Source organism: Ambystoma mexicanum, chromosome 1q, assembly GCF_040938575.1.
Source record: "Ambystoma mexicanum isolate Mex_15411 chromosome 1q, UKY_AmexF1_1, whole genome shotgun sequence".
NCBI classification, from domain to species: Eukaryota; Metazoa; Chordata; class Amphibia; order Caudata; family Ambystomatidae; genus Ambystoma; species Ambystoma mexicanum.
This window is the reverse complement of record NC_090922.1, coordinates 518,130,013-518,153,690: the sequence shown is the minus strand read 5'-3', so window position 1 is coordinate 518,153,690 and position 23,678 is coordinate 518,130,013. Positions and strand designations below refer to the sequence as shown.

The window sequence follows — 23,678 nt, the reverse complement described above, 5'->3', positions numbered from 1 at the left end:
TAACACATTGTGTCCAAGGATGCATTTACACAGATTACAGAGTCCTCATAATCTATACTGGTTGGCTCCTTTAAACAGGTGGTCAGTCCAATGGCAGCAAATACATTTGTTAAGGGATTTGGGTAGGTTTGATTTATGTTTGGTTTTGTTTCCCTTTCTCCTAATCCCCCTGGCTCAATACGCAACAACTGCTTATCTAGCAATGCTTGCTTTATATGTACATTGATGCTGTCATCTTCCGAAGTGACCTATCCATGGTTTATTTATACCATATGCCAATAAAGTTTAAAATCAAGGGAATTGGGTAGGCCCAGTACACGGCACAATCAACGTGTACATGGCATATCATTTACCCCAGTCTCAACAGCATAGATGCCGGGCTCATTGGCGTGGGGGTGACAAATTTGCTGATTAGAGAAATGGAACTCCTTTGACTACCACTCGTACCTTTCAATGACTACCCTCTTGCTGGGCTCATTAGCGGTGAAGATCCCTCCTGCCTTACACCTTTTGAACATAGCTTAGGTGAAAGCCTAGGATGCGTTCTGAGGACAACTTTGTCTTTGTGGATTATGAAGAAAGGGTCTTGTACAGACAGTGCCAGTAGCTCACAGACTCGTCTTATATAGGTGATGGCTACTAGGAATGCAGTTTTGTAAGTCAAATGTTTTAGGCTGGCCTTGTGACATTAAGATCACAAACACTTGTGTACAGGTGCGTTATAAATGCCACATCATAACCAGGTGGAGGGTTAGAGATGGGAGGGTATAGCCTATTTACCCCTTCTATGAATGCTTTAATGACAGGAACCTTCCACCAGGACACCTTGTTTTGTGAATTGGTGTAAGCTGACAAAGCTGTCAGGTGTACTTTGATGGAGTTGAATACTAGGTTGGAGTCTAGTGGGTGAAGCATGTAATGTAGAATGTTAGCTGGGGAACATTGTTGGGTTTAGGGTTCGTGACCTGCACCATAATACACATCTCTTCCACTTGTTGAAATAACAGTACCTGGCGTTGGCTTTCTGTGCCTCCTTTCGGATATCCACATACCTTTGTGGAAGATTTAAGTGGCCAAATTTTATGACATCAGGAGCCAAGCTGTCAAGTTCATAGATTGAGGAGGGTGGAGGGATGCTCCCTTGTATTGGGTTAGCATGGTGTAGGGGCACAGGAGCTTCATTGGGTCGCACAGCGCCAGATTGATCAGATGTGGAAACCAAGGTTGTCTCGCCCACATAGGAGCAACCAGGATTATTGTTGCTTGTTCCTTGTGCATCTTCTGCACAATCCTGCTGAAGAGTTACATTGGAGGAACAGTGTATGCAAATTTCTCTGACCAGTTCCTCCATAGGGTGTTCCCCTTGGACCCTGGTTCGGGAAACATGGACACGAAGTCTGGGCATTGCCCGTTTAGGCTTGTGGCCGAACAAATCTAACGGGGGATGACCCCATTGGGAGAAAAGACTGTCTAGGATATTTTTGTTGAGTTGCCACCAGTGTTCTTCTGGTAGAGGTTATCTGCTTAGAGAGTCTGCCAGAGCATCGAGTTTCCCTGGAACGTGTTGAGAGGTTAGGACCATGTTCCGCTCGAGTGCCCACTTCCACATTTTCAGGGATAGTTTGGACAGACAGCGTGTTCCACCCTGCTTGTTTATGTAGAACATGGCAGTGGTGCGGTCTGCGAGGACTTGCACTATTTGATTTGAAAGATGTTGCTGAAAAGCTTGAGGAGCCTTGAGAACAGCCGTGGGCTGTGTGGCGGAGGAAGTGGGCCTCCCATCTGGTGAGTGAGGCGTATGTAGTTGGGATCGCTTGTGCTGGTGGAACCTGAAAGGGTTTTCCTTTTAGCAGGTTGTTTCTGGACCAACGAAGAGCCTGTACCAGGGTTAACAAAACAACCGCTAGATCGTCCCACTGACCGCTTGCCTGAGAACATGGTTTCTCTAACCACTCCTACATGCACAGGAGCCTGTGTGGAACCAAGTGAATGCATGAGGCAATCATCCCAAGCAAGCGCATTGCTTTGCGTACAGTTATCTGCCGACCGGACTTGAGGTACTTGCAATAGCATATTTTGTACTCTCGTTTGACGGGAAAGCCAGCTCCTCTTCTTGTATCTTTAGAATTGCGCCCAGAAATTGTTTTATTTGGCTGGGCACTAGACTTGATTTCTTTTTGTTGATGGAGAAACCCACATTGAAAAGAAGCTCTATTGTTTTTTGGGTTTCGTCTCCAAATTTGAGGCAATTCCCCAGTTATTAGCCAGTCATCCAGATAAGGGTATACAGGGATTGGCTGTCTGCACAGGTGTGTTGCCACTACTGCAAGCACCTTTGTGAATACTCTTGCCGCTGAAGCGATGCCGAAGGGGAGTAACTTGAACTGGTAGCGTACACCCACTATTATGAATCGCAGGTATTTTCTGTACACGGGAGCATTGAAATATGAAAGTAAGGATCTTTCATATCCAATATCGCCATGTAATCCCCCTCTTAAGAGGGTGGGGGATTACCTCTTGAAGCGTGGTCATGCAAAACTTTTGTGGCTTCATGTATTTGTTCGCAGGGCGAAAATCTAGGACTGGGCGCATGAACATGTCTTTTTTGGCACAAGGAAGTATGTTGAATAAATACCCTTGTTTACCTGGTTTGCTGGGATGATCTTTAGGGTGTCCTTCTCCAGAAGTGTCCAGAAGTGTCTTTACTTCTTCTAATAGTATGCCCTGCTCCTCCGAGGTCATCTTTCTGTGTCTTGGCGGGCGGTTGGGAGGCTTTTGTAAAAGTTTGATGCAATACCCGCCTGCTACGGTGGATAACACCCACTTGTCTGATGTTATCCCCTCCCATGCGTGGGTGAAGTGTGAAATTCAACCGCCTACTGGGGTGGCAGGGGAGGGGACCTGCAGCAGTGCGTCATTGTTTGAGGGAGGAATGAAGCCTCTCCCAGGTCAGGTTCTGCCGTTTCCTCTGGATCTTTTATTTCCTCTTTGAAAACCACAAGAGGAAGATTGTCCTTGCGATGGGCACCAAGACGAAGACTGTCCGCCCTGAGTGAATCCGTAAGAGCCTTGTGAACCTTGACCCCGAAACCTTCTGGAGTTTGAGGAGCCCGGTTGTACGTAGGGCTTGTTAGGTAATTGGCAGAGGGATTTAAGAGTGTCATACTCTTCCTTTGCGCTCTTGAGGGAGTCTTCGACAGCCTTACCAAAAGGACATTAGGTTCCACTGGCATGTTAAGGAGTGTGGCCCAAGTCTCTAATTTAAAGCCAGACTTTGAGCCAGGTGTGGCATTTGACGAGTGTGCCCACTGCGATGATGCGGCCTGCATTGTCTGCTGCATCGAGATTTATGAGGATGCAGTTAGATACCTGCTTGACCTCAGAGATGGGGCTTAGCGATTATTATTTTAGGGGTTCTGGAACCACTTCAACTTGTTGTTCCAAGTCATCCCACTTGTGGCAGCCATACCTAGCAAGGAGTGTAGTATTATTCGCAATTCTAGCTTGATACGCCGCTGAGGAGGCAACTTTACTTCAGAGAGAGATGTTTTACTCTCTGTCTGGCGGTGCTTTAGCTGATGCCAGGCGAGGGTTCGTCCTCTTTTGAGTAGTCGTGACGACCAGCGAGTCAGGTTTTAGCTGACCCCTAAAATACAGGGGGGTCTATGTGTGCTGGCCTGAATAATTTTTCGATTCTAGGCTTAACCACCCTTGTGAGGTTAGGCATAAGGAGGGCTGTATACCTCTCTGTATAGACTGTAACAGTGCAATAAAAAGAGTGGCAGAATTCCTGTCGCCAAGAATGTCCTCCACAAAGTCCTTGTCTCCATGTGCCTCTTGTGAGTCAATACTGAAATGCTGGGGAGCTCTTCACAGAAGTTCATTGTATTGGAGCGGATTATCTACAGGTGAATCTGCAACCGGCTGATCTTGGTTGTCAGGCGATTGGATGACAGATTTCATTGTAGTATTGGTCGTGACTGTATAGGTCTCTTTGAGAGCCAGGGTCTTGCGACCCTGAGAGATCAACCGCATACAAGTCCTGGCAGGGGTCTTGGTAGGTGGAAGCCGGAGGACCTAGGGCGATAGTGCTACCGCCCTAGGTCCTCCGGCTAAAAACAAGGTTTTTTGGCAGGGGGTTGATGTTTTGCAGTCCCTGACTGGGAAGCGTCTTTAAGGGGCTGTTAGTTCTTCTGGGTGCTTGTCCATGAAGTCAACAAAGCATGACTTACTCTTCATAACTCTGTTGAATTGTTCAGGGGTCCAGTCATAGTAGGGTGGAAAGCCTGGAGGGGTAGAGGTGGCTTGGGAGGGTGCCTGATCCTTGTGATGCATAGCCCCTGAGCGTTTTCTACAGGGGAGGAGGAACACATAACCTGAGAGCTTTGGGAAGACAAAGGTGTTGAGGATTTCAATGACTGTCTTTAAGAGGTGGGGGACAGGGGGGGAAAGGGGGAACGTATTTTTTAATTCACTCCTGCATTTTCGGCATATGTTTAGGGGACACCTATGGACCTTTCCCCGCCTGTTATTCGGGGCGTGAAAGAAGGGCTTTTTTTATGCGCAGTGTCTAAACCGACTTTAGGGTGGGGGGGCGGTTTCACCGGCCTGTCATGAGGCGAAGGCGTAAGCGATGACCCAGAGGACAGGTACGATTTAGAGGCTCTTTCTGCAGACACTGCATGGGCCTCAACGTTCAACGATTTTGTCTAATGTCGGCCGTGGGCTACGTGCTTAGTGAGTTTCGACGTGTATGCGCCATGGCCACCGGGTGTAGTCTCCATCACAGCGTCGAAGGCCTGCTTAGTGGAGTCGGGCGTCCGCACATGGGGTTCTGACAAACCCTGGTCACCTTCAGTATCAGTAAGTACACTGATAATGCCCTCGCTGGAATCCTCAGTCACGTCGATGGAGATTTCGGCCTGCATTGCGTGGACGGCCCAGCGCTTGGTCCGGCGGTCTTTGAGAGTTTTCTGGCAGAAAGGTTTGCAGGCTTGGCAAAGCTTTTCAGGGTGGTGCCTAGGGAGACCGTAATTGCACACTCGGTGCATTTCCTTCCACAGGAATTTTCTATGACAAGTAGGGCAAAATTTAAACTGTGTTTTGTCTATTATAAATGGAAAGGGCAGTTAGGTGAGAAAAAGTGGAAATGGGTGGCAGAATATGCATTCTCTAAAAGGTGTCTGTATAAAAATACCTCGCACCTCTCTCCCTACTGTAAGCACTGAGGCCCGAAGAGGCCTGCAAAAGATGCGTCTGGTCGAATTCGACAATGGACTTGTCCAGGGAGCTGTTGGATGACGCTGCAGCAAAAGCGGACAGTAAAGAAAGGCAAGAAGTCTACAAATAAACTTACTAGTCAAAGGCATCAGCCTGGAAAGGAACTGTGCAACTTGCCACCAACCACGATGGCAGAAAGAAACAATCAGAGGGACCTCGATGTGTGAAGGACCATGGGTACAGTACACGTCACACTAGGGATAGGCCCTATCGACCTCCGTTTTCTACTTTTGAAAACAAATATTGTAATACTCTGTGTCTACCACTAGATATTGGACTATGCAAAGCATGTGAGCAGATCCACAAGCCTCAGAAATACACACACACACACGTGTAGCGTGAGCATGGTATATAGCACTTTATAATACTGCACAGCCGAACAGCAAAAAGAAGACCTCTGCACGCCATCAGTGTCTAAGGCAGGGCACTGACATAACCGCATCCACCTACCCAGTAACCCAGCTCCACATAAACATTACTTGGTCAAAGTCTCTCAGCAAAACCCTAACTAGGAGAAACGTGCTGGCCCGGGTTACCTTACTGCTTCCTCTCCTCTGGCGGCACTCTGCCTCTATGGTAGCTCTGTTTCCCTACTCCCCATGCTTGTGGGTTGATGTATTTTGCCAGCTCACTGGGCCACCAAGTTGCTGCTCTCTCCGTCACCCACTCTTGATTCCTGATTACCAAGCAAAGGGGTTTTGGGTGCGTTTCAGAGTCACCAGATAGAGGCTCTAAGATGCTGCCAGACGTGCAGCCCTACGGGAACCCCAGGATCTTGCAAATCTTTGCAGTCTGCACTTGGCTTGCAAGAACCACTGTCTATTGTGGTTCACAGGCCCATCACAACCGTCCCATTTCTCCGCAAGATTCTGGACTAAGTTGCCTATATGCAAATCCAGCAATACTTAGAAACTAATCACATCTTAGGCAAAAGACGATCAGGATTCAGACCGGGACAGAATCCGCCCTTCTTGACCTCAAAATTCAAATTAACAACATCATGGACAAAGGCAAACCAACTCTTCTCCTCCTAGACTTGTCCGCTGCCTTCGACCTCGTCAACCATGACATCCTAGGAACTCAACTAAAAAACAATGCCCATGTCTCACCGCAAGCCATTGCATGGGTCACCTCCTTCCTCAAAGGCCGACTAATAAGAGTCTTCTCAGACTCGGCAAGTGCCACCCCCACAACCATTCACTGTGGTGTACCACAGGGATCCTGCAACGCCCCCACTCTGTATAATATCTTCACCTTCCCCCTTTTCAATGACCTTGATCATCGTGACATAGCATATACAAAATATGCTGATGACACTCAAGTCCTACTCCCACCCACTGGGATCTATACAGCTATTCAGACCTGGATGGCAGCCAATGGACTATTCCTAAATGCTGGGAAAAAACTGGAGATCCTCATAGTAGGCACTAAAGACACGCTCAAACTACCCACTCCGTTCAAAACCTTCTGCATCGACAACTCCATCATTACAGTCTCAACAGTAGTGAAAACACTAGGTGTTTACCTCGACCCCTCCCTATGCATGTCGCGACAGGTCAGTGCGATTGCCTCCTTGTTATATATAGTCTTGTACTTTGTCACTGGCCTGGAGTGATTGCCAATAGAATGTAATGTATGATGCAGCTCAGGAGAATGTTGAGTGCATCAGAGTATGAATGTTCCGAGTGAGTCAGTTGGGGGCCTGAGCTGGAGTGAGTGGATGGCCGGTGGGTCTTCTCCCTCATGTGTACTGTACTACCCATCCCTGTCCATGTCCTGTCACCCATACTACTGTATATACCTAAGAGAAACTGGAACTGTATATACTGTATCAATAAAGCAGACCTGGATCAACACCAGTCTCCACAGCTGGTCTGTGTGTCCCGTGTGACTAATAAGAGACTATTACACTCCTCTGCTGCCCTCACCACCAAGATTATCAATGCAGTCAAACCATTCCTCTCTACAAAAAACAGCCTATCCATTGCCAGAGCCACAGTCGGCACCAAACTGGATTACTGTAATGCCCTTTTCCTAGGCACACCCGTAAAAAACCTTAAACTCCAAGTCACCCAGAACAATGCGCTTAGAGCAGCTTTGAGTATTCCCAAAAGAGAACACATCACAGGCCAGGAAAGAAGCACACTGGCTACCAGTCAGAGAACGCATCCTTTTCAAAACTATGGCCATCACCTAGCAATGCCTTTCTTCTGACGCTCCACCGTACCTCTCAGAAAGGATCACTCCCAACACATCCATCCGCCCCACCAGAGCCCATTTGGCCAACCAAATCTATGTACCCACCTTCAAAAGAATGAAAGCGGGAGACTCCAGCTTCCAACACCTAGCTCCCAAAAATTGGAATGCCCTGCCCACTGCACTAAGAATTGAAAAATCCTACACGGTCTTCCGCAAACTGTTGAAAACGAAAAATCAAAGGTTCTGTCTTATTGTCATTCAGGGCCAAAGAGTTAGCAGCCATACAAGATTTTATCGTCGTGTATATCTGATTGATGGCCTCGATGTCCCAAACAATCACACGCGAGTTTGAGGCTTATCAGAGTATTGTCGTAGTCAGAATAGCAGACCCCAGGGCCCATTCAGGACATTACAGGACATACAAAGTTGGTGAGAGACAAGCCCTGTGGAACCCACCCAGCAGTGGATCTGGGCAAGCTTTAAAACCGCCCACACAAAACGCTGACAGTGCACTGGCCAAGAAAGGACTATATCCAGGCCACAGTGCTTCTTGACACATAAGCTATCGCAGTAAGCCTACTGATTAGCCGGATATGGTCAACCAGACCTACTGATTAGCCAGCTATGGTCAACCAGATCAAAGGCTGCTGAGACATCCAGTAACATTAAAAGGGCAGTATGGCAGTTCTCAATTATTCCTGAGATGTTAGCTTTAAAATCTAAAAGGGCAGTCTCAGTGCCAACCCAGCTGGCACCAACTGAGTAACTTATTTGATTCAAGAAACTCCTACAACTGAATATATGCTATTCTGTCAAATGTGTAGCAAAAACTGAACATTTGTTATAGGGCGATAATTGCTGGTCACAGCGGGGTCCAGAGTCCTTTTTAGCAAAGGTGTAATCCATGCCTCTTTCAGGCCCACAGGTACACTAGAGGCTGCAAAGGAGGATTTTTGTGATCCAACGAGTCAGTGTATCGAACAAATCCTTAATGATGTTCGCAGGTCAAACATCCTCTTTACAAGATGTTGGCTTCATATTCTTCACGATATTAAAGACCTCCGTTTCAGAGACCTGTTTAAAGGAAAACTTAGGGAGGACATTAGAAGTGATGTAATTAGTGATGCAGCATGTTTCAGTGGGGGAGATTGAAGACACCAGGCATTGTTATCGTTTTTGAATGGCCTGTTGGTGATTTTCAATTTTCCTCATTAGTTAATCTTGTATATTTTGACACCACACGTCACTTTTTACAGTCTCCAAATTCTGAGCCTTTTCCCCTTCTAGTTACTTCAAAATTAGAAAAGGGTTCCCTTGAGCTACATTTGACATGAGCTATTCTCGAATTATCGGATTGTTTCGCCAAAACAATAGCTTGTGAATAGCCTGCAAATGCAAGATTCACTATTGGGACACAGGTTGCTACACCAGATCCCATTGCATGCCCTCTTGATCTTCCTACACCTAATATCACAAAACCAGGGATTTTTGTTTGTCTCAGTTTTTATCAGCTTCAATACTTCTAGTGCCAAGGTATTAATGGGCACAGATGTTAGATGCTGAACTTGATCCACTAGTTCACAAGTTTCCAAAGATAATACAAAATTAGAAAACATAGGTTTAACAATGGCCGCTTTTATAACTAGCCAGAGCTAACAATCTTGCTCAGAGGAACTAATATCAATCCACTGCCAAGAAGCACAAGATTGACACAAGCAAACCTATCAAAACACAATAAATTGTCAATACAAAGCCTCCACGTTTTCCATTACTGAATTCGCCCTCATGCAGATACCTAGAACCTATGGCTCTGTTAAGGTTTTCATCCCCCCCCCCCGCTCTCCCCCTTTGTGGAACCTCACATTCTACAAAGACATGATGGATGGGGTGGCCTTATGCATTTTTCCATTGTCAGCAGGTAGTAAAACAGATGGGACACAGATTATTGTTCTTATTTGCATTTATCCTGTAGTGCAGATTGTGCAGAGAGAGTGCCATGTGATATTTGTTTGTGCTAGAGAAGCTAAGCCACCATCTTTTACAGGCGTGCATGAATTGATGGTCACGAGACTCCCTAAATGTACTTATCCAATCCAAAATGCTACTACCAGCAGTTAAATGATCAGATCAAAAAGAGTTGACAGTGAGCACCCCCGACTAGTGCCACAATGGATGCCAAAAATTGTGGGTTTTATCCCATTTCACTAGAGTCTGGATGTTTGCCTTGCAATATAGAGCTTGAAAGGCCTTAGGAATATAAATTGCAAAGGTAAGTCCGCCTCTCCCTATCAAAGGCCGTTTCTGCATGTCTGCCAAATGCGGTTAATGGAACGGACAGACTTCGCAGAGACTAACAAGGACATTTATCTCAGGTTATTGTAACTATTCCACCCCTAACAAGCCCAGTCTGTTTTGGAAAATGTTACTCGCTGTAGAAGACTTCTGGTCTCCTAGTCTATAGTCTCCTTTCCTCCATACGTATCTGGGTTCATCCCATTGGGACGGGATTAGCGCATTTTTCCCCCAGCAAATAACCATTTTCTCAAATATTTCAATTTGGGGGTGGGGCTAGCATGGGGTGTGGCCTTAACAGGTGCTAGCAATGCCCACCAATCATTTCCCCCTGCCCCAAACTTCAGACATGCTATACAAGATGAACAAGTTACTTACCCATGGTAACGTTCTTTCGACTGGATGGTCCTCCCACGTATTCCTTATCTTTGATATTTCCAATACACAACTTGCTGCTTCAGAATCTTTTTTTTTCAGTAGAGGGCGCTGTTCGTCGATGACTGGTCGAGTCGATGTCGCTCGGCGGCTTCCGTCGTGGTGTCGACATCATCACAGGTATAAGTAGCTCACGCAGCGCGCGTTGCTCAGTTCCATTTTGAAGAGCGAAGCATTGTCTTGAATGGACGGTTACTAACCTTGAGAGAGCGCAGACTGTAACCACAAGGGAAGTTTTACTGCGCGGAAGGATGGGAGGGGCAATAAGGAATACGTGGAAGGAACATCTAGTTGAAAGAACGTTACCATGGGTAAGTAACTTCTTTGAATGGATTGTGTCCTCCCACGTATTGCTCTTCTTTGATACACTCCCAAAGCAGTAATATAACCATGAGGAGGGAGTAAAATGTCAGCAATTAAGTATGCACAGAGTACAGTACTGCCTTTCCAAATTTAGATTCTTGGCTAGTGGAGGAATCCAAACTATAGTATCTTGTAAAGGTGTGTGCAGACGACCATGTGGCAGCTGCACAAATATCCCTTATTAGTACCCCTCTTTGAAGAGCTGACGAAGCTGCAACACCCCTGGTCGAATGAGCCCTTATATGTTCTGGAGGGTCTTTACGGGCCAATTTGTAACATTCTGCAATTCTTAAAATATACCACCTAGAGATGGTTTGTTTGGTGATGGCTAGGCCCAATTTATGACCCGTGTAACCCACAAACAATTGGTCAGTTTGTCTCTGTTTAGCCCATCTGCTAATGTAAAAACTTAAAGCACGCTTTGGATCGAGTCTGTGCAGCCTTTCTTCCCCTTTCCCCAGATGTGGAGGAGGGTAAAAAGATGGCAAGGTTATTTTCTGTATGATGTGAAATTCAGAAACCCCCCTGGGGAGGAAGTCAAGCTTCACCTTTAATACCACTCTGTCCAGTGTGAGGAGGCTTTCAGGATAAAGCCTATAGCTCATTCACCCTTTGGGCAGATGTTATTGCCACTAAAAAGATTGTTTTGAGGGTAAGAAGTCATAATGGGCACGAGTGAAGAGGCTCAAAAGGAGAACCCATTAAAAAGTGTAGTACTAAATTTAGATCCCACAGGTGGACTTGAAAAGGAGTTGGGGGATAAACGTTATCCCCTTCAAGAACTGTATTACCAGAGGCATTTTAAAATAGACTTCCTCAGCAGTGGGCTTGAAGATGGAAAGTGCTGCTAGGTAACCTTTGATCGTACCAATCTTGAGTCCCAGATTTTCTAAATGTAACAGAAAAGATAACACCATCAGTGTATTGCAAGAAAAAGGGCCAACATTCTTATCTCTACACCAGCCGCAGAAAGCAAAACCTCCATTACGTCATACGGGAGGTCCCAATCTTTGCAGCTCAGCCTCTCAGAAACCATGCGTGAAGGCCGAGACTCCCGATATCCGGATGGAAAACCCGACCCTCCTCTCGCGAGAGAAGATCCTCTCTTTGCGGAAGACTAATCGGAGGACTGACGAACATGTACAGGAGGTCCGGGTACCACGTTCTCCTGGCCCAATCCGGGGCAAGAAGGATGGTGGTTTTCCTGAAACACCTCAACCTGCTTATTACGTGAGGAATGACGGGGACTGGAGGAAACGCGTAGAGGAGTGGGAATTTCCAGTCCACAACCAACACGTCTCCTAGAGCTCCTCTCGGGGGAAATTCCCTTGAGCAGTATAGTTCGCACTTCCGGTTAGCGTTGGTCATGAATAGAACCCTTGAAGGGTTCCCCAAAGGGTGAAGATCTCTTGAAGGACTTCCTAAGCTAGTTGCCACTCGTGGGTGACTGCTCTGCCTGCTCAGAGTGTCCGCCCCAGTGTTCTTCTCTCCGGCTAGATGAACTGCTGATAGAAAGATTCCTTCTTGTATTGCTCAGAACAAGAGCTGCATTGCCTCTCTGCACAGTGGCAGTGACCCTACGCCTCCTCTTTTGTGGAGGTAGTACATGGCCACTGTGTTGTCTGTCATTATCAGAACTTCTTTCCCCGTACAGAGGGCAGAAAGGCCTTCAGTGCTAGTCTGAATGCCCTCAGCTCCAAAAGGTTGATGTGAAGTTTGGACTCCGATGGAGACCAACGACCGCTGATAGTCAGTTCGTTGGTGTGGGCTCCCCACCCCGTGAGTGAGGCGTCCGTCACTACAGTTATCTCCGGCCATGGTGCCAAAAAGATTGTCCCTTGAGAATGTTGTCTTCGCAAGCCCACCAAATTAGGTCTTGAGCCACTCTGCTCAGAACTTTCAGAAGATCTGACATGTTCCTTGAAAATTGGGACCACTGAGTCCTGAGAGACCATTGAAGGGATCTCATTCTCAATCGGGCCTCTGGCACTAGGAAAATGCAGTATGCCATGAGACCGAGCAACCTCAAAAAAAAAAAAAAAAAAAAAAAAAAAAAAAAATCGAAGGCCAGAAGATGCTGCGCATTCTGGAATTTTGTTACCATCTGCTGAATGCGTTGAGCTCTCAGCTCAGGAGGTGTGGCTTTGCCCGAGGTAGTATCCAAGACCGCTCTGATGAACTGGAGTCTTTGGAATGGTATCATATCGGACTTCTTGTAATTGAGGGAGAAGCCCAGGCTGTGTAGGGAGTGGCAGGTGATACTGAGATGTTCCTGGGCTTGCTCGGGTGAGCAAGCCCTGATCAGCCAGTCGTCCAGGTAGGTGTAGACATGAATCCCCCCCCCCCAGTCTCCTGAGATTTGCTGCCACTACCGCCATCAGCTTGGTGAAAACCCTTGGGCCGGAGGTCAGCCCGAAAGGCAGAACTCGAAACTGATAGAGTACCGCCAACCGCGAACCTCAGGTACTCTGTGCTTGAGATGGATTGGCACATGAAAGTAAGCATCCTCAAAGGTCCAATGATATCAACCAGTCTTGGAGCTGGGGAGCCTGAAGGATCTGAGAAAGGGTTAACATCTTGAACTTGTCCTTACTGAGGAATTTGTTCAAATTTCTTAAGTCCAAGATGGGTCTCAATCCCCTGTCCTTCTTGGGGAATTAGAAAGTAGGGGGGAACACCAACCCTTGCTCCTCTCCGCTACAGGTACATGTTCTATTGCACCTTTCTCTAGCAGTGTTAAAATCTCCTGCACAAGGAGCGGATCTGGAATTTTGACAGAGTTGGTTCCCGGGGGATGATCCTGAGGCCTTTTGAGAAAAGGAAGGCAGTAACCTTGAGCTACTGTTTCCATTGCCCAAGCATCTGAAGTAATGCCCCGTCATGCGTGCAGATGCTGAGAGATTCTGCCCCCCACTGGTGTCCTGTGTGTCAAGGCCTCAGAGTGCCTTAGAGGCAGCTGCAGCAGCGGCTGAGGGCACAGATGCTGCTGCTGGGGCCGATTTAGCACTCCTTCGTCCACCACGAGGGAATTTTCTTTGTCCTTTTTGCTTCCTCTACCAAATGAGGAATAGTAACGAAAAGGACGACCTCTCCCGGAAGATGTGCCGAATAAAGTTGTGAGGTTGCCGAATGGAGGCGCTAAGGGACTTAGCCGCCACATTGGTGGTCTGCAGCTTCGCCAAACTTTCATCCGCCTTGCTGCCGAACAACCTCGAGCCGTCAAAAGGCATTTTGAGAAGCTTGGCCTGTACGTCCGGTGCAAAACCCGACTTTCTCAACCACACAAATCTGCGCAGTACCGTGCTTGCAGCAATGGATTTGCTGATTCTGTCAGCAGTATCCAGCCCTGCTTGGAGACACTCTCCCATCGCCGCCTTGCCATCCTTGACTATATTTAGAAAGCTTTCCCTTTCTTCGCCTTCTGGAATATGTTCAGCCGCCACCTTGACACAGTCCCACAGTGTTGTATTGTGCATGTCTGAGGTCAGGTAGCTTGAGATGTCATGTGGAATGTTTATGTGTGGATGATGGAATATTCTGAGTGAGTGTTCTGTGTAGAGGCGGTTATAGCTGGCTGGCCCTGGGTGATGGGAGCCAGTGTTGTCACAGCTTATGTCCTTTATGTCTTCATGTGGATATGTAACTAAGAACTTGGAAATAAACTTACCTGAAGAAATCTTAAAGAGCCTGGAACTTGCTTTTTAACAATGGCGACGAGTCGTTCTTTGGTAACCTACGTGCTACAAGCTGATGGACTGAGGACCCTGCTGCGGGGGGTGCAGGAAGGACAAGCTTCTGGAGAAGGACAGCACTGCCCCCAAAAACTAAGTGCCATCACCCAGGGTGCAGGGGGAGCCGGAGGATTAAAGCCCCATCTTTGGTGGGATCGGCGCACATAAGTAGTGGGCAAGCTGGGCCCCAGGGAGTATTCAGGGAGAAGCCCTGACATGGCTCCCCAGAGCGCAGGGGCAGGAACCGGAATTGGGCCCCATTGCAGAGGGATCAGCTCCAGGAGCAGGAAGGAGGACTGCGTCCTAGGGTTCAGGGGGAAGTCCAAGAAAGAGGCCCCTTTTTGGATGGGCAGCTCCTAAGTAGGAGGCAGAGCTCTGTCCTGGGGGCTGGAGATGGTGCTGGACCAGCAGGTGAAAGATAATACTGGCAATACTGGGAAATTGATGTTGAAAGCAAACACTGTACCCTGGTCCTCCGTGAGATGTAATGAAGAGCTAGCCCACTGGGAGGAATGTGATGCTACTCTACGTTTTTTTTTTTAAAGTTAGAATGGCAATAGAAAAAAAAGAGACGCTGCTCTGTGTTTGGGAAATGGATGTGAATTTGACATGAACAAGGAGGACTGTTTGCCTGACTAAAAGTCACTCCCATGTCTTGTGCACTCATAGCAATGGGGAGCTGTTTTAAACGCTGTCCTTCTCACGAGATAATTGCAGGCTTTGAAGTTATGGGAGCCTGGCAGCACCGTACTGTGCTTATCGTGCACATCATGTTTTTGGCTGTCTGAAACTCTGGTGATTTATGAGCCTTTCGTGGCGTGGTCTCCTGGGAAGTGAACGACCATTGGCCTATGAAGCTCTGCATAGCCCTGCTGAGCAGTAGTGACTGATGATGTCACACATGCAGCAGGGGGAGATGGTGAAGCGTAGAATGTTCTTTGGAATGTGCTATTGTTAGAGCTTTGTATTATAAGTGCTGCTTGCCCTGAGGCTGTAAAAGGGAAAGTACTTTAAGGAATCTGACGTTTGGCAAGACATGTGTCTTAGAAGGAAGGAAGCAAAATATGGGTGCAGCTATATTAAGGCAGGAATGAACAATGCTTAGAACATGGGAACCCTATGATACAAATCGGATCCAAGAGACAATAGGTGCCAAATGCTGTGGTCTCTGCTTGGCAAAAGAGGCATTTTTGGCGGATTGTGATGCTGGCATGCCGCTCCGTCTCAGTTAGTGAGGCGACAGGTAGCGGCCAACAAAAAAGGTGACATTTTTAGGTGGGGTATAGGCTTGTGCAGAGAGTAACGGCCATAATGTTGGGTAGTTTGGAACTTTAATATACCTATTTAAAACTGACGTAGCATTTTGCATGTGCAGGATGGCGAGTGCCTTGGTGCGATGTGAATCTGTAGAATGGGGGCACTGCGAGGATGCAAATGAGTTCGTGTTTATAGAAGATATACAGGCATCTTAAACAGCGCTGTTCTGTTATGTAAATGGGTAAGTGAAACGGTGACAATGTAGTGTGGTAATATGTTGTATTTTAGGGTATTTAGCATAATTCTTTTGAGGAATTGCAGGTTTCGAGTGCCAAGCACCATGGCACATGGACACTAATGTGCATAAATTGTTGCTGTTAGTGTAAGATGGGTGGTACGTGTATGAGTGTGATAGCTTTAATCATTTTGAGGATTTTCAGCTATATTGCACATGTCAGTAGAGCCTGTCTAATGGCTATGGACTCAGGTTCGCTTAAGAGCCTACAAATGGCTATGGATGTTTTAATTAATAAAAGTGTTAGTTTTGGGGATTTTACTTACTATGAGCAACATGGTTTTGTATTCAAATGTGCACAACGCAAATGTTTTCAATGCGGTTTATGTATTGTTTACAGCATATGGTTGCAGCATTCTATGATTTTGGAATGCATGTTATGATGAATCTGACTCAGATAGGTTGGAGAGAGTCAGTGAGTGTTGGGTATTGGGTGAACTCACATTCAGCATGGAAGTGTTGCAGTGTGAAATGCATGGTTTGAATTGTTTGGGTAATGTCAGTGGGGTATATAGTTTTCCTTACATTGTTCTGGTTTGGTTTGGGTAGTTACCTGTCGTGGTAAAAGTTGAACACCCATGGTGGGGATTGGTCTGGTTATAGGGATTACCTGATTCCGGTAAAGGTTGAACAGCGATGAGGTTGTTTTGTGAGGGAGGTAGCGCCTCCTCTAGGTTTTTTTTTATCTTTCTCATCACATTGGACAGTAGGTAGCTGGTGGTAAAGGGGTAGCTGGGGATGCCTGGTAATGACCCGTTGGTATTGAGTGTGGCAAGTCCTGAGATGAGTAAATTGTTTTCTATGTTACTTGTGGTATTTATTGTGGATTTCGTTGTATCCATGGGTTCAACAGCTTGTTTTGGGTTAGGATGTTTTCCTTGCTATAAGGCCGTTTAGTTTTTACCAGTCATTGATGTTGGCATTGGGAGTGTGTGGCCACCGCTCCCAATGTGTTTGGAAGGCTTGTACATCCTGGACTGGTGTAATGAGTTTGGTATTAAGACCATGGGTGTTTGTGATCTCAGTGATGTTGTATGTTTCCACTTTGTGAATCCCTGTTGGAGTGAGGTTGTGATTGTCTTCTTGGAGGCTTTGAGGTCTCAGTTCTATAGAGTGGCAGTCTAGAGGCCTGCTGGAGTTCCAGGGTGGCAGCCTGGACACCTGCATTGTTGTAGGCGGGGGCAGGTGGTAGGAGGTGTAGCAGTCTTGTGGTTGTTCAGGAATGTAGGGGAAGTAGCCCAGTTTCAGGGTTGGCCAGGTCCTGGGGTGAGAGCCCAGTTGCTTGTTTGTGGCAGGAACAGGCAGATGGATGACAGTATTTTTGTTATTGGTACATGGAATGTAGTTTGTCAGGGTGTGATGTTTTGATGGTTGGGTTTGGCCGTGGAAGTGTCTGTCTGCCAGTTGAGTCTTACGTGTGCGTATATCTTGGAAGGTGGCAGTTGTGTTGTTCTGGTATGTGACTTGTTCTGTGCATGTATGGTTTAGTAAAGGAGGGAGGTGTGTTGTATTGTGCATGTCTGAGGTGAGGTAGCTTGAGATGTCATGTGGAATGTTTGTGTGTGGATGATGGAATATTCTGAGTGAGTGTTCTGTGTAGAGGCGGTTACAGCTGGCTGGCCCTGGGTGATGGGTACCGGTGTTGTCACAGCTTATGTCCTTTATGTCTTCATGTGGATATGTAATTAAGAACTTGGAAATAAACTTAACTGAAGAAATCTTAAAGAGCCTGGAACTTGCTTTTTAACACACAGGGTGTGAGTAAACCCGGCTAGGGTACAGGTAACATTAGTGGACTCTAGGGTCATACAGCCAAGGTATAAACCTTGGACCACCAAACTCTCAGGCGTAGGGCGTTTCTTGAGATAAACAGGGTCACTGGTTCCTGGCCTATACTTTCCGGAACAATTCCTATTGACAGCTGACCCAGATTCTGGAGTCTCCCAGTTAGCTTTGTGGGATATATTGACCCACTCAACGCATTGCCCCACATCACTGTGCTGCACTGGTGCAAGAAACAGCAAAATGGCTGCACTAACTCTTGTGCGCGCCAGGATCTCAAAATAGCATTTTTACAACCACCAGAAAAATGGCTGCACCACCCTGCCACACACATTTCAGACGGGGGGAACAGACTACACACTGCAGGAATGTGCCAGTGCGCTCTGCAACATTTAACATGGAATTAAGTAAATAGGCAGCATTCCCTTGCTGAAAAAAACAAAATTCCCTTTTAAAATGAAACTTTCACTTTTTGTAAAAGCGGCATTGACGATCATTCCATCCATTCATTTCGAAACCACTGTGATTAATAAACCCTACCAGGCCCAGGAGAAGTCCTTGTGCTCAGCCAAACCGGGCTAAACAGGCTTAAGCCCTGTCAAACCAACTCTGAAAAAAATCAACCAGGGGCTTTGTTTTCATTTTACGCAGGAAACACGTTCATTTCTTTTGCAAAAGTATCTAAAACTCAGCTGTTCAGAGAAAGACTCTAAATAGCTGAGCAATGCCTGCTTCAATGTATCCATGCTGCGGAACAACTCCAGCATTCAAGAGAATAACTATAGCTGCATGGCAGTGTGTGAATCTGCTGGAGATGAAAAGCTGAATTAAAGAAAAATATTGGTTGCACAACGTGTAAAAAAAACAGGCCTTTGCAAAACTACAGGAAGAAAAATGGTCTGTTTAAAAAGTAAATTACTGAATGAAAGCTTGCATTACCTAGCAATGGGAAAGGTTTGTTGCTGTTTAGACTATATAACATGGATTATTTAATGCAATAAGCTTGTTTTAATTCTGGATTTAAGAGCATAAATGAAGGATTTTTAAAACCAGGGTGCTGGAGTTGCAAGTTGAAAAACAGGTTTTCTGCTTGGAGGAGGGCTCTCTCTCTCTCAGCAGCTCCTGGCAACTCCCTGATAATTACAGGGTTAGACAGACGTTCGTCTCTATTGAGCCCACGGACAATGAAGCTCCCAGGGCAAGGAAGTTGGAAGTGTGAAAGGGCAAAAAAATCTACAATCAAGCTGAAATCCCCCATCCTGCTTTGAAGGAAATGCCAGTTGGTGTCAGCTGACAAGAAAATAAATAATGGTCCAGCCCCTGCCATTTGCTTTTAAATATTATTTCATGAAGAAACTTTAAAGACTTCTATCTCTGCAGCAAGACTTTGAAATTTTGTGAAAACTTCCCAGTTTAAAATTGATCGTGTGTGCTTTATTTTGAAACTTGGTAGAATGTCTCGACACACTCTGGACAGAAATGGTGAAATATTGAGGAGTTAAAGAAAAGTATAAATGTTGCAAACATACATTTTTGTACATACATCCCTCATGACAGTACCCACATATGTATAAAATTATAGAATTTTAGGCCAAACTTTTCATGCCTAAAATGATGAAAAAGTAGTAACCGCCCAAAATAAGGTCTCACAGATTACAGGATTGGACTGCTGTACTTTACATACAATATGTGACCTGATTATGCAATTTATTAAGGTGCTACCATTGTACAAATGCTTAAATACTGATATGACAGATTTTTGGCAAAAAGGTCTGTGGGAAGTCTTTTTACCTCATAAAAATACAACCTCCTATATTGGGTACCGCCCACGGGAGGCCGCCAACATTGATTGCCCAATCCAGTTGTTTAAAGGCTTGCTTAGCTAAGCCAGCCCAGCAATATAGTCAATGATGCCACTATGCTCTATATAAAGGGTCCCTGACAACACACAGACACACCGATTCCTGATTTCCTGTCCGGTGTCCTGTCTGTTCCTGTCTTCTTGCAATTATCCATCTAGAATCCAGATCCCAACCACAAGGCCAAACCTTGCTGATCCTGCTTCAGCTAGGCCTCAATTTTTAATTATCCCAATAACCAAAAGGAAGCTGTGGTGTTTTGCGAAAGCATCCTGAATTTAACATGGCTTGCTGCTCACTAAATGCAAGCCTGCCATCCAGCTGATCTGTAGTATTCCAGTAACCAACCCTGCCATCCAGCTGATCTGTAGTATCCAGTAACCAGAAGGGCTACCCGGTATCCAGTCCATGCCCGCTGATTTTGTCCGGCTGTCCTGTGTTAGACCAGATCCGTATGGTGATCCAGAGCGCTGACTGTCCAAAATACAAACTAAAAGTGGACTGTGAGTATCAATAGGAACCATAGAAAATCACAGCATACCTTGCCTTGCCCTATCCCAATCTCTAAACCATCCTATCCTTACCTTAATAACTTGTAACATTGTCAGAAACCTGATCATTGATTTCTAGTGCAAGCACTATCTATTTAGTAATTCTTGTAATTTAAATCCTAAGCTATCAATCCTATTTCGAGTGATCAGACTGGTTCTGCCAGGGCGGGCTCTGGGAAACTAGGGTTGAACTCATGAATCAACCCTGGAGCTTACTGTGTCCCTCTTTGGTATTCTTGCCTGAATGCTCAAGTTTAGAGTAAAACTGTTCTTGTACAAACTGAATTTTATTTCTGTTTTCACTACCCGATTACCCGATTTTTCTAAAAACACCTATTCTATATTGCATATCTCCCTCAGTTTCATAGCTAGAGACTTCATTTCACCCCCTGATTGTACCTAAGATCTATAGCTACACCCCAACTCCACTCCAAATCAGTGGATTTCACCCGTTTTTATCAAAAACCGTTTGGTTAATTTCAGGCGGGAATGATCATTTTTGCAAAGTTTTACACGTTATTTTTACTATCAATTGTTTTAAACCTTCCATTAATTTTAGAATTGTATGCTTTTGCTCAATATATTGCTTATGATTGCTTGTAACTTTCCAGTGTTGCTCCCGTAGAGAATTGTACTCATTTAAGGATTTTTGCACACATTCATTGTTTTATTCAGCCATTTGCAAGGGTTTCAAATCCGTTTTTCTCGCTTGTTTGGGGACAGAAGATTGGATTCGAATTTTGTTTCTTAATCCTCATTCCTGATGACCTGCTGCTTCCTTATATCTATTTAGAATTGATTATTTGTGGGTTGAAGAATATTGCAGGGGGAAATCCTAACTTGAGTGCCATCTTTCTAAAAATTGTGTCTATTCTCTGGTGTTTTCAATCTGTGTTGCTAAAGGGTTAATTAAAGTGCATTGTCTACATTCCTATTGTTATTGTCACCACATTGGTGATTGCTGCCCCATATATTAAAAAGCATATGATTTTCTTGAATTTAAAATAAATAAATATTACCTTTACCAACCAGCCTTGTTCCTGGTCCACTGTGAACCGGGGTATTTGAAAAAGGGGTGTGAAATGAGTAGTATATCTCTCAAATATTTAACCTACATATATAACAAAATAAGCATTTCAGTTGTGTGCTGCATACTAGGCTGAGACCAGGGTGTATCGCTGGATTCAAATACTTAACAGCTTCTACTTTCCTTTGGAGGGCCCTATGCAAAGGCAGAACTGGGTCATGTCATCCTGCTTGAAGGTTGGTGAGGCCCTACTCCAACCCATGTAGTCAGTGACCCTGTTCATGAGGTTCCTGTACCATGAGTCTGCATGTTCTGAAGGGTCAGGTTTAGCAAACTCCAACTCTGATGATGTATCCAGACCACTGGCAGAGTGGAGGGAGTCGCAAAGATCTTTCATTTTTGACTGTCAATTAATTCTTCAGATACTTCTCTAGAGCCATATCTGACTCCTAAAGGAGAAATATCCTCCTCTGAGGCACTTTCCTCTTCAAAAATAGAGGACATTGACTTAAAGTCAGACTTTGGTACTGGTTTGTACATTTTTTCCTGCACCGGAATTCGCCTCGAAGGAACCGTCGAGGACGTCGACGATTTCTTCGATACCGGAGTAACTGTCCCCTTTGACTTCAGATCGAAGCAATCGACGCTGATGGCGTCTATGGAATCGTCGAGTGTTTTGATGTCTTATGATTCTTTGCTGGAAACGGGGACCGACTCGACTCTCGGGTCGAAACCTTTGATTCCTTCGAGTCGGGTCAAGACGAGCCTCGGATTTACTACTTGCCAAAGTAGTTTTCGACCTTCCTGCATCATCCAAAGGAGCTACCGGGGTCCGACTCTTGCAAGGCTCTTTTTGGCTGGGGGGATGGGGGGGGGGGGGGTATTGAGGCCACGTTCTCCAAGATTCGCATCATTTCCACCCAAAAAGCATTCCACTTGCTGGGGGAATCCGACTTAGTTAGGCATCATATAACCTCTGTGGAGATGTCCGAGGATGAAGAGGGAGACCTGTGTCGTCTCTTCTTCGCCTTCTTAGTAGAAGACAAAGATTGTCTTGATCCGACTCCTCGATCGAGACCTCTTGAGTGTTAATGACGAGCAGAGTCATTGGACTCACCTGATTTTTTAGATTTCTTTAAGAGCCCTTCAAAGCTTCCCGCCCCACCGCCAATTTACCTTTGCGTTACCGAAGAGCTTTTTCAGTCATAGACTGACAGGAACCGCAGTCATCGGTCCAATGATCGGGACTCAAACACCAAAAGGCAGTCGCGGTGAGGGTCTGTGATGGACATTTTTGCCCCATAGTTGTGAAATTTCTTAAACACCGAATTAGGGGTACAATGAGTCGAAGATGAAGAAATGTTTTCTTGAGGAAAAAACGAAGCGCGCCATTATCTCGAAGCAAAGCTATGGGAAAAACAGAACTGAAGACAACGGAGGCGGCACAAGCTATTTGTACTACTGGTGACATTGACACGCCACGGCGGCCCTTGAGGGACATCGATGCCACAACCTTGTGCACAGCGCCCTCTGGCGTGAATTTTTTTTTACAAAGCAGTGAAGCTGGCAAGATACAAATATCAAAGATGAGGAATACGTGGGAGGACACAATCCATTTGAAAGATCAATTTGACACCAATGCCTTGAGACAGACCTTGTGTCGAAACACGTGTTGGCTGTATTTGGAAGAGATTTGGATCACAACAAATCCAACTCCTTGGAAATTCAGCAATTGCATATAGACTTTGTCGAATATATATATATAAATATATATATAATACATCACTCACCGTAATCGTATTTCTGATGCTTGTATCTGCTTAGATTCACATGCTGTGCATAGGCCGACATCTAGTGGAAGCTGCAGAGTATTACAGTTTGTTTTTCGAAACTCGAAAAGGGCGTCGACACAGGGCGTGCCAGTAATACTATCCCTAGTGTGACGTCCACTGTACCCATGATCCCTCACGCGTCTAGGACCCTCAGATTGTATTTTTTCTGACATGAGGTAGCATGAGGAGTAGCGTGAGTACAGAAAATCCAAGCAGATAGATAGAAAGGTAAGACTACAAGCATCCATGCGCCTTCTCTCAGAGGGGAGGAAGGGTGGGTCGCATGTGAATCTAAGCAGATACAAGCATCAGAAATACGATTACGGTGAGTAATGTATCCCTTCTGCGTCTTGTGGAATCTGCTTAGATCACATGCTGTGCATAGATTAGCGAGCAGTACCGGAAGGAGGTGGGATGTGAGAAGGGTCATGAGCAAATAAATGTCTTAGAACCGCTTGTCCCACTTGTGTATCTCTCTTGGAATGAGTGTCAATGCAGTAGTGCTGAGTAAAAGTGTGAATAGTGCTCCAGGTAGCTGCTTTGCAAATGGTGTCAAGGGGTACATTTGCAATGAAAGCCAGAGTGGCCCCAATGCCTCTTGTAGAGTGGGCCCTAGGCGTGAAAGGCAGAATTTTTTCAGAAAGTGAGTTACACAGCTGGATACAGTTAATAATCCACTTAGAGATGGCACCTTTAGAGACGCGATCCCCCTCTCTGCCTGTAGCTACGGCGACAAACAGCTGATCTGTTTTCCTTAGCGGTCTGGTCTTGTTTA

At 45.7% G+C, this 23,678-nt stretch overlaps 1 protein-coding gene across 10 annotated transcripts in view; it reads right to left on the bottom strand.

Moving 5' to 3' along the window:
* The window catches only part of ARHGEF1 (Rho guanine nucleotide exchange factor 1), a 1,792,426-nt gene that overhangs the window by 1,197,627 nt on the left and 571,121 nt on the right, over positions 1 to 23,678 (bottom strand). The window lies entirely within an intron of this gene.